Source organism: Gambusia affinis, linkage group LG07, assembly GCF_019740435.1.
Source record: "Gambusia affinis linkage group LG07, SWU_Gaff_1.0, whole genome shotgun sequence".
Lineage (NCBI taxonomy): Eukaryota > Metazoa > Chordata > Actinopteri > Cyprinodontiformes > Poeciliidae > Gambusia > Gambusia affinis.
In genome coordinates this window covers 148,144-162,904 of record NC_057874.1, presented here as the reverse complement: position 1 = coordinate 162,904, position 14,761 = coordinate 148,144, and the positions used below count along the sequence as shown (strand labels likewise).

Genomic DNA, 14,761 nt, shown 5'->3' with positions numbered 1-14,761 from the left:
CTTTAAGTCCATATTTTCCCCTCCTACTTGGAATTGTGTCTTGGAATCTGGAACGTTCCGCTTTGCTTGCTACTTATCTGAACTTGCATTAATGGGATGGCAAATAAAGTGTATAATGCCTCTGTGGACAGGATGTCAGCAGAGTCCTGTTCACAGAGGCTAGCAGTGAGCAGTGTTTTCTTCAAGGCATATTATTCAATGCCCGAGGAAAAAGCTCACTAGCCAGACTTGCTGCTTTATAGAGCAGCAGCTCACTGAGCACATCTCAGTGTGCCTACGGGTGTGTCTGTGCGTTTGGGTGTGTTTATGTTTTATCCTCAGGACCCCCCAATTGTTGTTCATTTCCTGCACAAAGACAAAATAAGCACATAAAGGCCAAAATGTGCTCTTCCTCTGGCCTTCACCCACATCACACCACTTTTCCGCCCAAGTGGCTAACCAAAGATAATTACACAATTAAAACAATTTTCCCCATCTATCTGTCAGCGTGATCTAATTCCCCCCAGCACCCACATTCGAATGACGCTGATGGAGTTTCTCCATTACTTCCCAAACAAATCCGTTTCTCTCATTTGATCACAAAATGCACTAAAGCACAGAGAGGCGCAATGGTTCGTTTCTTTATGGAGACGTTGGGGAATTAAAGTTAGAAATTTATTAAAAGGCGTATTGCAGTGGGAAACTGCGAGTTTCTATTTGATTGTTGGTTCAAATTAAACGTTAGCTGTGGGGAGAAAAGAAGTGACAACCCTCAAATTTTCCTGATACAACCATCTTTTTCACCCATTTCTGACAAAAATCCAGCCTCATACAGGCTAAACGGGGCTAAAAGTGTTTAAACTGTCAATAAAAGTTGCTAAAATTAGTTGCTGATCAGACAAAAGGATTTTGCCTGTTAGACAAACCAACACAGGGCGTGAGGAGAAAAGGGAGGATTTAAACAAACCTTGACCTGGATATCCTGGACCTCTGTCCCCCATGTGTGGACAAGGAACACTGATTTAGAACCACTCCCACACAAGTTCTAGGGAAATGCTTGCGTCTCTCACTCTTTTGTCTCTACAAAAACCACAGCACAAGAGGGTTTTTATGATTATGAGCCGACCTGATGAGTGGAAACGCATATCCATTAGATATGAGTCTGCCTGTAGAATGGGGTTTTGGTATTCAACTGTGAGCCAGTGCCCCATCAGCAGAGACAGAGAAAGAGAGGAGAAAGCTCTGCCTTTTACGGCCAGTGGATCTCGGACGCAGGCCGTTGGCCACAGAGCCCACAAATGAGGCGTTAAGTGTAGTAGCAGCGCGGCAGAGCAGAGGGACCACAGAGTGGTGACCTTTTTATCATCTGCTCTTGAGTCAGCTTCCCTTCTCTTCTATCACGAATGCTGGCACTCCTACAGAGGCAAGAATGTACACCACAACAAACTGCACCAGCTCACTACTGTCTCCACTGGAACAGCTGCTGAATGGAGAGGTGTTTCAGAGAGGAGGAGGGCTGCCAAAAGATGCCTCCTGGTTTCCATATAACAATTTATCATGTTAAATTCAAAAATACTTTACTGATAACATTTAATTTCTGGAGAAAAATTTAATGTTGTTTCAACTCGTATGAATTCAATGGTGGTGACTGCAGTACGAGTTTGCCCCGCAATTGGCGAGTTGCTGGTTTGAGGTAGGTATCTCAGAGGTCGCGTTAACGGAATATTTTCCGTATTTGACCAGTTATCATTTTAAACAATGGGAAAATTTTAAGCCCGTTGGTCATTTGACATATTATAATTAACACTCCTGACTAATGCACATGTGCACACATTAAAGACTTTACGCAAAGAGTTCATCACAGAAGCAACTAAAATCAATTAATAAAAAATCCTTTCTGAATATCATCCCATGGACTCTGAATTAAATGTATCTTTCTGACAGGGAGCTGACAGAGTGTTGAAGAGTTATGGACCGGACACTTTGGAGCGTCTGGTTCAGAAGCGCATTCCAAACCTTCGGTTGAAATGGCATGTTTAATTCCAGGAAAGTTAAAAGATTAAGAGTTTTCAGTGTTGTGTTAATTCATGCTGTCACAGACTCGATTCCCGGCCTTGTGAACTTTGCTGCTTGACTTCCCCCTTCTCTTATTACCCACTTTCCTGCCAATTCACTATCAAATAAAGGCCACTAGAGCCAATAAAACCTTTTTAAAAAATAAGGCAATATGTACTAAAGTCTCTGTCATCTAAGATGAACTCAGACTCAGACTCCATGGTGTGTAAGTGAATTGTTCATTCCCAGTCAAAGCAGACTGGAGGTCTGACTGGAGCAACACAGTTAGAGAACACAACCTGACACAGAGATTTGAAAACGGAGTGATGCCAGCGGCCTGCTGGGACGGTTTCATCACTGCACTTGACCCCCCCTGCTGCTGGGCAAGGCAGAAAATGGGGATGTGAGGCAGTGGAGATATACTCCTCTTCACAGTCAGAGATTTAATTGCACACAGATTCCATTACCTCTGCACAAATGTCACATTCTCTTCTGATCAGGGGGCACAGAAGCCACTGGCAGCACTGCTGGCAAGCAGTCAGGCTATAGAGCAGAAAGGGCTCAGCCAATCAGGGCTCTCTGTGCCAACAGAGATGAGCAGAGGGACAGCTTCGGTAATGTATTGCAAACATATTTATAAGAGATAAAGAAGAGTCAAGGTCTCAAAGCAGCTGATGGGCAATACCTCCTACAAATGCAGTAATAATTTCTTAAATTTCTTTATCTGGCATAAAAATAGCTGATCAAGCCAGACAGTGATGAACCGCTGTACATAACCAGAGAAAGCTTAGAGGGTGAAGTGATACATACATTACTTGAGTTGTGTAGATTGGCTCTCCATTACTCCTATCACTGTTCACCTCACAGTCTTCAGGGGCGGGGCCACGGAGGTTTCGCAGAGGACACAGACGCTGAAAGAGAGAGAGATAGTGAGAGAGACAGAGAAGGAACGGGAAAGATACAACAATTACAAACAGGAAGTGAAGGGTGGGGAAAGCCCCTGCCCTGGTCCACCAAGCCCACATGTACAGAAACATCAAAAGCATACAAAAGTAAACGTGATCTTTGTCACCCAAAAGAGTTTAATATATTATGACACACTGATTCCTTTGGAATCTTCTGGCCTACATGCATGTAAAGTTATCTTGTTTTTAATATTTAAAACATGCAGTCACCAGAGAAAAAAAATTGTAGCGTGGCTTCTGTCAAAACTTTGTTAGGATATGTGAAAAATACCACCAAACAACTTTGAAGAGCTATTTTCAATCTAAGTTTTGTGCATTCTAATAATATTAAAATCAGAAAAATATTTAGATTTTTGGGTTATGGTCTCTTAATTAAGGGTTAGAGTAAGAGTCTCTTTAGCTATTTATTCATTTAATATTGAACAGCCTATATTTTTATATATTTTCAGATTGTTCTTCTCTAGTTTTTTTCTTTTGCGCGGTAGTGGGGAATATGATGAAAGTTGTGACATTCAAGCACAGAAATGGAAATACTTGAAATTTAAAAAGTACATTTATGAGAAAATACTTTTAAAATATTAATAATCAGATTTTTCCCTTTATGTTGAGTACAGTTATTTACAAAGATCATTAAAGGTCATGTTAACGTTTTTACTAATGTTTCACTGAGAAGTAGTTTATATAACGAGCTCAACAGATGCACAGTTCCATCAGGTGTTTGCTAATTGCTGCTGGCTAGTACTGTTTCTAGCCAGCAGCAATTATCAGGAGACACTGCTCTGTGAGGTGGAAGCTCGGAAACTGAAGTTCTGAGAAGGAGCTTCATCCCTGAAAATGGAGCGAGGTTTACCCAAACGTTTTGCATGACTGAATGGTTGCCACAGGAGATTAATGGATTTCTCGAACCTTTAATCTCAAATCAAGGCAACACTCCAGGTATCTTTTTGACCAAGGAATAGCATTATAACATGACATAAAACTCAAAAAAGTCCATTTTACATAATATGGTCCCTTTAAAATAAAAAGAAACCTTGCAAACTGTATTTTTAGTCTAGTTTCCAGTGTAAATACCTTAGTCCACTTTAAATACGATGAAACTAAGTAATAAGTAACTTTCGGAAAAATATAGGAGCTTATTTTAAGTCAGTAATTCAATAATATTGATGAAAAAGTACTAGTTCTACTGGTGAATTATTTCACTTCTAACCTGGAAAAAATGGCTTGTTTTAGTGAAATAATCTGACAGTGAAACTAGAACTTACCCAAATGGGTCGGCAAACAAAATTATCACAACGTTTGGGAAACAGGCTAAACAAATAGCCTCCACCTTAATAACAAACCCCATATTTTATTATGCGACATGGCTTCTCCCTACAGAACAGAGCAATGCACCTTGTTATGAAATGTCTAAGACAAGCCAGACAAACAAGCTTGTGAGAAAGCTCAAAAGCAGTCATCTGTGGCTTGGTAAACAAGCAGAAAGATGTTAATGATTTCCTTATACAATTCACATCATGCAAAAGAGGAGGAGGAATGGATGTGTTCTGGTTTTGTCCTTGTCCCAGGAGAAATGTGTGGCTTGTTGCCCCACTGAGATATGTGCATACAACTTTGCTGTTTAATGTGGTTGTGTTTGGAACAGAGCAGCACGACAATTCAGCTCCCAGTTAATTGGGCTGTACAATAAAAAAAAAAAGTGTCAAAAAACAAAATCTATAACTCCACTTCAAAGTTAGGCCGAGCAACTTGGCGGGCCAGACAAAACAAACCACAGCCGCGACGTCCCAACTCCTCATAACTCAAACGGGGTGAAATTCAGCTAACCCCCATTCGCATAGTCGTTGCTTTAACGGCCTGTCAGCATTCCTGGGCCCTCTGTTGGCCTCAGATGAGACCCTTCTGATTACTCACTGTTGCCAGTCCAAAAATATGCGGATCTGAACAGAGAGCCCCTCTCAACACAGATTTATTTTGTCAAAGCAGCAACAGAAAGGCATCTGCTGCACGACTCAAATGTTTTACTAAGGGGATATTGAGGGGCAACGTAGGCTTTAATGTTAACTCTGGAGTTTGGAACTTAATTGCAGATTAACAAGCACTTGAACGTGGAAAAGTGGCTCATCTGGTGCTACTTGTCAATAAAAACACTGCATAAAATCTAAAATGTTACCTTCAACAGTAAAGTACACCCATTTTGTGGCCCTTTCTTGGCATGCCAGCTGCTCGGCACTCGCTCATTCCTTCTCTGGGTAACATGTGTTTGTAATTTTGCTCTCTCACTTAAATTAAAAAAAGTGGCTTTTGCGGAGGAACTCTTCATCCAGCAACTTTACAACTCATGTTAACTGCAGCTCATTTGTGAGTTCTGAAATAAACGAGGGGATCCAGTAATATCCAGCGTTGGATCGGTGTCCCCAAAGGTGCAAATGATGGTGTCGGCAAAGCAAATAAGCGCGGTTCACCTGCTGCGTCTCATATCTGCAAATGGAAATAACTATTGCAAATCAACAACTCTCCTCCCAGTCAGGCTGTTAAAACTAACTGAATGTCAAATATGAACAAGGATGGGGATTAAAATGTTCCACCAACCTCAGGGGCTGACAAGCATAGGAACAACAGTATTTGGCACAGCGGGTAGCACTGTTGCCTTGTAGCAAAAGGTCCTGGGTTCGATTCCTGGCCCAGGTTCTTACAATGCATGGAGTTGGAATGTTTTCCCTATACATGCATGAGTTCTCTCTGGGTACGCCAGCTTCCTCCCACAGTCCATAAACATGACTGTCAGGTTAACTGATCTCTCTAAATTTTCCTTAGGTATGAGTGTGTGTGGTTGTTTGTCCTGTCTGTCTCTGTGTTGTCATGCGATGGACTGGTGACCTGTCCAGGGTGACCCTGCCTCTCGCCTGAAATGTCTCTCTGGAGATAGGCACCAGCACCCTTCCAGACCCCACTAGGGTCAAGGGTGTAAGAAAATAGATGGAAGAATGGAGGTCAAAGGTTAACTTGATTAAAGATTATTTAACAGAAGTTGGGGAATTTTGAAACTTTTATTTGATTACATGCTTAAAAATATCACCTCATCTTCATTCCCACAAATCCAGCATTGTCTCATTTTTTTCAGAAACTTTTTCCATTGAAATGGGAAAACAAATTGGACATGAACCATCGGAGTAAAAAAAGTTGTTTCTTAGTTTTGATTGAGATTTTTATATATTTTTAAATAAAATGATGTGCAGGTTGGAATGAGCATAATTTCTACCATACAGTATTCTGTCATGAAGATATTTAATGTAAAATTTCCCAAATGAGAAATTAAATATAAATAAAAAACATCTGAATATAACACCTTTTTATACAAAAAAAAAAAAAATAACAAAACAATAAGAACACTACTCTGCATTTTGAAGATATAACCCGTTTCAACCTTCAGAAGGGTAGTATTACGTGATTTCCAGTAACATTTTGTAGCTCAATCAAGTAACCATTTTACCTTCGGTTGTTCTAAAATTGCCGTTTATATGTCAAATATGACTTTAAAAATTTTCATTTTGATAATTAACACACTGAAATTGGGCACCTGTCTCTTCTAAAAACTCCTGCTCTTTCTGAAAGTCTGCCATCAGGAAGTAATCATAAATTGGCTCCTTATTAATCCTTTGATATGTTTTTACCAGTGTTTCACTGGGAAGTACCTCCTATAATGAGCTCAGCAGGTGCATAGTTCCAATATGTTTGCTAATTGCTGCTGGCTAGTCTAAAGGAGCTGAATGGGAGATTCCTGGAAGAGGGCTGCTCCAAAGCTTGGGAAGCTTGCAGGAGGAAGAACTGTGCCTAAAAGGGTGGGGCTAGGTTCACCTGGGCATTTTAAACAGCTGAATGGTTGCCACAGGACACCATTCTGGTGGGGCAAATGGTGGCGACTGTGGCTGTATGGTAGTGTAGTCATCTTGCGATCGGAAAGTTGTAGGGTCGATTCCAGCTTCCTCCTGCCACATGTCGATGTGCCTCTGGGCAAGGCGCTTAACCCCAAATTGCCTACCGATCTGTGTATCAGTGTATAAATGTGTGTGTTTGTGAGTGCGAATGAGTGAATATGACTCTAGTGTAAAAAGCTTTGAGTGGTCAAAATGACTGGAAAAGCGCTATATAAGTTCAGTGCATTTACCATTTAAACGATTTCTCAAACATGCATGAAAAAAATAAAAATCAAGGCAACACTCAAGGTATATTTCTGATGAGGGAATAACATTATAACATAAATCATGTATAGTGTCGAGGTTTGGGAATAGTTTGCTCTAGCAGGACCATCATAGAATCAATCAATCCAACATGAATTCTACTATTAGGGGTGCCGGAGGAAAACGTGAGACAAAATTGGACCTTGTAACACACAGTATGAATCGCAGTAATTGCCTTGTGAATGACTCAAACCGTACCAGTGCATCAAAGAATGGGTGTATTAAGAAATGGAAAGTTTTAGGCTGAGTCAAAGCCCAGATCTTAAACATTTCACAGCTGAAAGCAAGGAATGGTCCAAAGCTTCCTGAGACAGATGTTGAAAACAGGTACAATTATCCCCAATAGCTGTTAAGGGGTAGAAAGCCTTAGTTTAGGAGTAGGCATTTCTGCTGAATTGTAGTGATTGCCTTGAGTTCTTTTAACTCAAAATAATGTTTTTAGAGAAGAGCGTTACAGTAAGACGCTGCTGGAGTTAGTCCAGTAATCTAGCTCAGCAGAGAGAGCGTCCGCAGCACACAATATTGTCACTGTATCCAATCAATGGCTTGACCCTCCAAGTCCCACTTCTTCCAGTACCTCATCTAATAAGAGCCTATCTTTGGGAACACCCCCCAGCTGACCCATGCTGCTGAGGGAACTATTACAAGAGAGTGGTCTTTCAGGACTGACCGCCCACTTGACCCAGCAGACTAAAGACGTGGAGGAGATCCACATGATTTAAACTCCTCCCTAAGATGTGCTGACAAGGTTACAGGGTCATTGCAGACATTAACAGGTCAGTGTGTGGCCCACTTGGGAACAATTACTCCCAGTCACAGCTAAGTGGACACTTGATTGAATACGACGGAGGCAGGACACACTTCCCACAGATAACAATCCCTGAAGCCATTTAGGATAAAAAGCTCTTGTGATCCAGCCTTTATGAGCAAAATTCATCTTCTCTTTTCCCTTTTAAAAGAATGCAAGAGTGTGATAGAGTGGCACTCTTTTGGGAGAGATGAGTTGCTCAAACCATTTACGCTTTTCTGGTTATGACAGAGAAACGATTACAAGGTGACTGGGAGAAATAGCACTAAACAATACGATTTTCATTTTTCATTAATGGAGAAAACAGACATGGTTTATCTCACATTTTTGACCTGCACAAGAATCATTTTTTCACCATCAGCTAAAATAGAGCCAATGTAAAAAGGTGCTGCAGCTCATGCCATTATCATCCACCACATACTTTATCAATACTATTAAAGCGCAACTATCAATGCAGTTTCACTCATCATTTGCAAATGTTTGTACACACGAGCAATTTTCACCTGTCATCGTAACTTTTCCACAAATCTGACAAGTGACATAGTGGTAGGCGATAGAATTTTATCACAATACTTTATAGTACTATTCTGATAGCAATAACAATTCTAATAATAAAAAGTGTTTATTACTTCTTTTTTTGGTAACAGCATGGCACAGCATTCACAGTGCCAGAAACATAATATGCTGCACTTGAAAAACATTCCTATTTGAAATGAGCTTCTTCAAGATGCCATAAACAAAGACGTGTGATTTATATCTCTAAACTGCACATAGAGACTTCATGTAATCATATTTCTGAACTTGAAAAAAGGTGAGAAAATAGTAAAATTTACATTTTTGTCTGTTTTTTTTACATTAACTGAAATTTATTGTGATGACAATAAATCAAAGTTATTTTGACAAAGAAATTTTCATGATAAATGTTAATGATAAATGTCCACCCCAACAATCACCTTAACGGTTTCTGTATTTACTTCTTTTCTGACCAAACACTGCAACTCTACTGAATTTTGACCATGCAATTATTAATGGAAACCCTTTATTTCCATTAATAATTCCATCATTATTTGCAGAATTTGTGCAGACTTGCAATTGACAACAGTCAACGTGACTTTTCCACAAATTATTTGAGAGTTTTCTGTACCTCTGAATATTTTGCAAATTGGCTGAATTCTGAACACACAACTATTAATGTAAATTCACTCATTCCTTGCAAATTTTGTTGCAATTTTCACCAGTCATTTCAGCTTTTTTTTTTTTTTTTTTTTTTTTTTTTGCAAATTTAACCAATCGCATTGCCGTTTCTGTCTTTTCTGACCAGCCACTGCAACTTTGGTTGAATTTTGACCAGTGTCCTCCCCCCTTCTAATTTAATTTTCTATTTCACAATGAAAGCATGTGTGAAGCTAAACGGCAATATTAACCTATTTTTCCATCTTTTCTGACCAATCAGCGGCTGAATATTGATCACACAACTATTAATGCTAATTCACTCATTGTTAGCAAGTTTCTTGCGGAGTTGGAATTTTCACCAATCACCACAACTTTTCTGCTAATCTAACCGATCACCTTGGCATCTTTTCTGACCAATCATTGCAACTCAGCAGGATTTTGGCCAATTTCTTCTAATTTAGTGTCTTCTAGTTACCATGTGTGATGCTAAATAGTCACACTTGCCTTATCTTTTTTTTTATTTTTTTTTTTTTTTTTGCTAAAACCAGGGCATGGGTATAACTTTCTGAAGGGCTGATGTGGACATGCCCCCACCAAGTTTGGCCTGACAGTTCACAGTCCCCACCAATATTTTGCACACCTACTGTCCTGTGCCTGCATCTATTTGTGGACAGTAACTCGGCAGCAGCTGTGCGCTCTGTTGAAAGCATTTACAGCCAGTGCATCACTGGCTTTGTAGAATACAATGTAGTGGATTGGACATCACTTGACTTAATGTGCACCACATGCACCATTGCTTTGCATCGAGTTGAGAATATCAGTGGTTGGGAAAATGACAATCACATTTGCAAAGAATCTGAAAAAAGGGACACAATGTTTTGCTATTATTGATCAATGGTACGACAGCAAGACAAAAAGGTCCAAGGGAAACACATTTCACAAGTCAGTAAAGTTTAATTTGAAAAAAAAAAAATAAGAAAGAGGGGAATAGATTAGTTATGCTATTGCTTGACTTTGACAAGCTTAATATATGTAACTTTGCTGCGCAGTTTGGTGCAAATAAGGCAACCTACACATCTACTTTCTGACAGATAATCAATAGAGCAGGCATTTAAGTTAGCTAATCAATAACCACCAGTGTTCAAGCCATCACTTCTTAATGATCACAAAATAAACGTCAAGCCTGAAAATTCAAAAAACATAAAACTGTAATGAACTGAATGTTCTGTTTGGTGTTTTTACGTATGTTTTTGTGTGGGGAATGTTTTTCTGTTTTTGATATTAATTCCTAATGCACTTTGGCGTAATCTTTACTCTGTTGGCTGTTTGTTGGTTGTCATGGCAACGGGTCTGTGTGTGTGTGATGTTAAGCTGACATAGACTGAGGGGAAAAAAAGAACACAACAGGTTGTAAATTATTCTTCACCTGTTTTTCTATGGGGTTTTTTCCTCTCGACTAATTGCATCATTTGTTTGTAGAACTTGCCGATATTCAAAGGAATCATGAAATAGGATGAAATATTTTGTAAAGTTTATTCAATTTTAAACCATGAATAAACTGGTTTATTCATGGTTTACTAGGTCAAATTTAATTATTGACCAATATAAAAGATAAATTCACTTAGTCTTGTCTTGCATCTTGACAGAACTGACAGAAATAAAACCGTTTATAGATCTGTATCCACAGAGATAAAGATATTTTACATATCCAAACATTGGATGTTTTTTCAGCTTTAATATAAGCCACAGTTTATAGAAATTGGAAAAGAAATATGGAGGCTACAACCACTTTTTGGCAAATTCCTGCTCACCCTGCACTGGGACACTATGGGTTTGTGGACATGAGTCTTCACTCACAAGCTGTAGCGGCTAATGGGTGATGTCCAATCTAGTATATCTAGTCCAATCTAGATACTAGTATACTAGTATCTAGTATATCTAGTATCTTTACTGCCACAACCAGTCCAAATAAATCCCACTGAAAATCTTGACAAGAGTAGAGACAGAGATGTGACTTTGAAATTAATTACACTAGCATCACTGAATTTAGTACACATTATTCGCTTTTCAGCAGTGTAGCAGGGACAGCTACAAAATCGCAGGTGAGGCAGAAAAAGATATCTTATTGTATAATTTTACAATTAAAAATATGTTTACTGTATTAAAAACATCATATCTCATCTGCGACATGTAATTCAGCAGGTGAGAATTACACCTGCTGTGCATAAAGCTACCCTGCTTTATGCACAGCTTAAAGCAGGGCAGCATGACACAATTCACAATTCAGGGAATTGTGCCACTGAATCGACACAATTCAGTGACAGCTGTGGAATGAGACTCACAAATAAAAAACACAAAGTTAGGACTGAATGATTCATTTGGCCTAAAGCAGAAGTTGATTATTCTGGATTTTGAATTCTGGTTGATATTTTGATAGTTACTGAATCTAATGTTGATGTTTGATGAGCACTTGATAAAAATCCGACAATAAAATGAAACTATATTATTGTGCTAATTTTTCACAAAAAATATTACTAAATTTTGTAACCGTTTTCAACTGTAGGCAAGCATTGAGCAAATATACAGATTCATTCCATAAAATAAATATGACTGAAGTTTTTTTAGTAATTCCATCACTAAGTGAAAGACATTATACATTATACAGGTTAATTGGATGACAGATATTTAGACTCTTTATATGCATTAGTACGTTTAATACCTGCTAAAAGGTTATTTTCAAAAAGTACTTTTGGGGTGTTTTTACCTGATAGTGCAGTAGACTCGGTTTGATTGGGGACCAAAATTGCAACATTTGTTAGATTTTCAGCTGCTGTGGTTCGGATTCACACTGCTCCGTGTTAGACAATCCAAACTAACAGAAAAACCAGTTCCCCTTGTTGCCTGTGGGAACACTGTACCAAGACCTACTGAAGGAATCGACACAAAACCTCTGAAGACCAGTGCCACTTCCTTCTTCACAAAATGTAAACAAAAATTGGGCGTGTCAGATTTTAGAGTTTGTAGGATTTCTCCTTTGAAATAAATTACTAGTTTGGACGTCGCCAATTAGCCGCTAACGCTAGCAATGCTCCAGCAGGTGCCATTACTACACGGTGAATCTGAGCAGGAATCTGTTTCAAAAATGATCGTAGCCCATATTTCTTATGGCTTAAATTAAAGCTGAAGAAATTGCTGATGTTCTGATATGTAAAATATGCATTCTCCCTTGATATAAGTCTATGAACAGTTTGGTTTCTGTCAAGATGCAAGAGAGGACTAAGCAAATTGCTCTTTTATATTGGTGATTTAATATTACATAATTGCCGCTGTTAAAATTGTAACTGCTTTTGGAATGGTCTCCAGTCCAGTTGCATTCACACTGCCTTCCAACTGTTTCAAAGTTCACTTCAGCCGGACCGAGCCTGAGGTTTACAGAAGATCAGAGTTCACTTTTTAGTCCGTTTTGGAATTCTAATTTGCATTCACACTCCCCAAATGAATTGGACTTTCTAGACAAAAAATAATAATAATAATTAAAATTGAGTTTGATTATAGCAGACTAAACAGGGCTCATGTGATACCTCATTTATTGAATAAAATGGCATGGCATTCAAATTTTAGTTTGGTCTTATTCTTAGCACATAAAAAGAAAAGGCCTTCCAGTCACATAACTGTGGGTCCATAGCCCTCCACCCCTCCGTCTCCCCCGTATTCCTCACAATGTGTCCCCAACAACGTGTAACACAACGTTACACCTTGAACCATGGTGAGATGTTTTATAGGATTTATTAATACAGCCTATTCAGCTCACCTTAACTTGAATGATCAATATAAAATCATTATTTTGCACTTTGGCAGCACCTCAGGACATGATTGTATTTGAGTTAAGGGTACCATTTCTAGAAGGTAGTTGAAAATGTTATTTTAACTATAATTATTAACCATGTTAAAAAATGGTGTCTTTTTTGGGAAGGTTGTGTGCAGCAATTTTAACTTCAACTTAAAAAAATATAGCATATAGTATAACTTTGCTATCAACTTTATGAAAATGGTGCTGCTTTTTAGACTACAGCAATCACAAAAATACATCAGAAGATCTTGGAAGGACTGATAAATATCTCCTTTCTGATTGGGTGTTGCATTTGTGTGTGTTTAACCCTTGACCTACTGACAGTCTGACCTATCTCCCACCACAATGACTAAAAGTTTGCCTGGAACATCTGGTGTCTTATGCATCCATGCAGTAACAAAAACAAATACTTAGCGTGTTTCATCATAATGTGTGGGTTTGACATGTACTGTACTGGGGAGGGAAAAAACTAAGCAGATGTTTTTTGGGTAGCTACTGCAGATAAAATAACAGCTTAATATATAATGGTCAATCTTGTGCTATAGTCTTCTCGTAGACAAACAGGTCTTATCAGTTTGCCAGCACATTTACCCTGTATTTGCATAAGCTGAATGATGTTTGCAGCATTGTTTCCTGTTCAGTTTGGGGTTTTTTTGTTTTGTGTTTTTTTACATGGGCTTTGTTTGTTTATTTTTGTACATTAAAAAAATCAGTCCAACATTCTGCTGTTGTGGTTGATGCTGCAGCTGTTGGCTGTTAGTGACTGGAAGATGACACAGTTCACAACTTTTCCAGAAAACAGAACGCCTAAACACAGCTGCAGAGAGGAGAGAGGAGGCTTTCACTCCTCTTTTTTTTTTAAACGAGTAGATAAACAAATCAGTCCACTGATAAACTGATACCACTCCAGAGGCTCTGTTCATTACTTTTCCACTTTTTTTCCTAAGAGAAAGCCAGGATGCTAAACCTCAGCTGCATAAAATAAAAATAAACAAATACATTAAAAAGGAAACAAGTTGGAATATCTCTGTTGTTTCTTTTCAAGCAGACGTCTGTTTCGGTTAAGGCAGCCTGATATTGGGAAAACATGCCATATTACTGTGGTGATGATTACGATTACCTCATATTTTCCTCTCTCTTCTCTTTCTTTTCCATCATTATGATTTCCTTTCCATTCCCCACAAGGTTCAGCATCTCAGTTACAATGATCTACATCAGGTAAGGGGAGAAACAGCCGTGGAGCTCAAGCCAACTGTCCAGACAACATGCTAAGAAAAGATATTTTTCTCGAGGTGAACCGATAAATCTGCCCTGATTTCTTTAATTTTGGGAGACTGTCGATGGGCCGATACTTACATGAGAAACCGTTCTTTTCCACCAATCTTATCTACCACTGCAAAGGTCTAAAAACCCACCACTTTCCCCTTTTCGTCTGCGGTGAGAGAAGAATGATTGACAGACCACCAGGTCACCCCACTGTTGATAACTTAGTAAGTTTGCCCCACTATTTAGTGATCTTTCAGATAAAGAAAATTTGGTATAGGCAGAAATCGGAATCCAAATGTCAAGCTTTTTAGTGATCTTACAGAAAACTGCACTAGGTGCAACTGCTAGTACTTGGAGTCCAATTAAACAAAATTTAGAACCAGACTAAAATAACCAGAGTAAGGTAGTTTTTCAAACCAGTCCAACA

General features: G+C 38.8%; 1 protein-coding gene across 9 annotated transcripts in view; it reads right to left on the bottom strand.

Moving 5' to 3' along the window:
- foxp1b (forkhead box P1b) overlaps window positions 1-14,761 on the bottom strand; it is a 263,651-nt gene that overhangs the window by 224,721 nt on the left and 24,169 nt on the right. For all 9 annotated transcript variants that reach the window (XM_044122251.1, XM_044122252.1, XM_044122248.1 and 6 more), the window contains exon 2: window positions 2,845-2,945. The gene's annotated coding sequence lies outside the window, so the exon portion shown is untranslated. The remainder of the gene's footprint in view (window positions 1-2,844; window positions 2,946-14,761) is intronic.